Below are 972 nucleotides of genomic sequence, written 5' to 3'. Positions count from 1 at the left end.
AACTCATAGTCAGAACGTCAGGATGTAATTGTTTGAGGTTCATTTTCATGAGCTTATTGGTTTCAGACAGATCAGAAAATCATCTTAAAAAGGAACATATTCAGGCTTTAAGTCAAAAAGCCAGATAATCAGTTGTTCCTAGTGTACTTACCATTGATTTCAGGAACTGAATGTGAATCAAAGGTGTGTATACCTTGAAAAACATCCAAGCAAGTCAGATCCTTATCAGGATCATCATGTTATTATTTAAAAAATGGCACTTGATACTGGGAAATTCTTCCAAAAAGTTTGAAAAATGTTTTCTTTCTTTTTTTTTGGAAAAGAAAAAGCTGTTGTCTAGTAAATGATTGACTGAACCGGAAAACATCAACACCCTGAGCTAGCATGTGTTCATTTTGACCCCAGACACACGTGACATTTCTAAACCTAATGCAGGCTGTTTAGACCAATGTACTGTTATTATATATTATATATGTAAGTTTAATGCAGTCCTTTACTGCCCTGCAATAAAGCCATCCCTCATAAAGGTCATCATTTCATCTTTATTGTAATTTTAGAGGTATTGTGTGCTGCTGTTAAATTGTATTATGTTACACTGAGAGGCATTTCTATTATTTTGATCTATTTATATCAGCTGGACACAGTTGAATCAATACCTCTCTAAAACAGTTTCAACAAGAACTGGACATTAGAACCTTCATAAAGGAGGATTTACTGCAATACTGCTGTAATACACTGCATTAGTTTTAGCTAGATGTACCTAATAATGGGACAACTACATAATAAAAAACACATTGGTCTAAATAGCTTACATTAGGTTTAGAAAGGTCTGTCAACCCCACACAGGGCCCCAACTGTGTCTGGGATCCACTTTGAAACATAAAGTACATAATGCTTGGGGTGGCATAATAAAGTGGCAACTGAGTGTATATATATATATAATTTATTGTAGGTTTAAAATGTATAATTTAT

The 972-nt window shown here is 33.8% G+C and overlaps 1 protein-coding gene across 1 annotated transcript in view; it reads right to left on the bottom strand.

The window, feature by feature from the left end:
- The window catches only part of tcf4 (transcription factor 4), a 140,086-nt gene that overhangs the window by 1,017 nt on the left and 138,097 nt on the right, over nucleotides 1-972 (bottom strand). The window lies entirely within an intron of this gene.

This window comes from Morone saxatilis, unplaced genomic scaffold (genome assembly GCF_004916995.1).
Source record: "Morone saxatilis isolate NCDOM2014 unplaced genomic scaffold, NCSU_SB_2.0 Contig21, whole genome shotgun sequence".
NCBI classification, from domain to species: domain Eukaryota; kingdom Metazoa; phylum Chordata; class Actinopteri; family Moronidae; genus Morone; species Morone saxatilis.
This window is presented reverse-complemented; position numbering and strand designations above follow the sequence as displayed.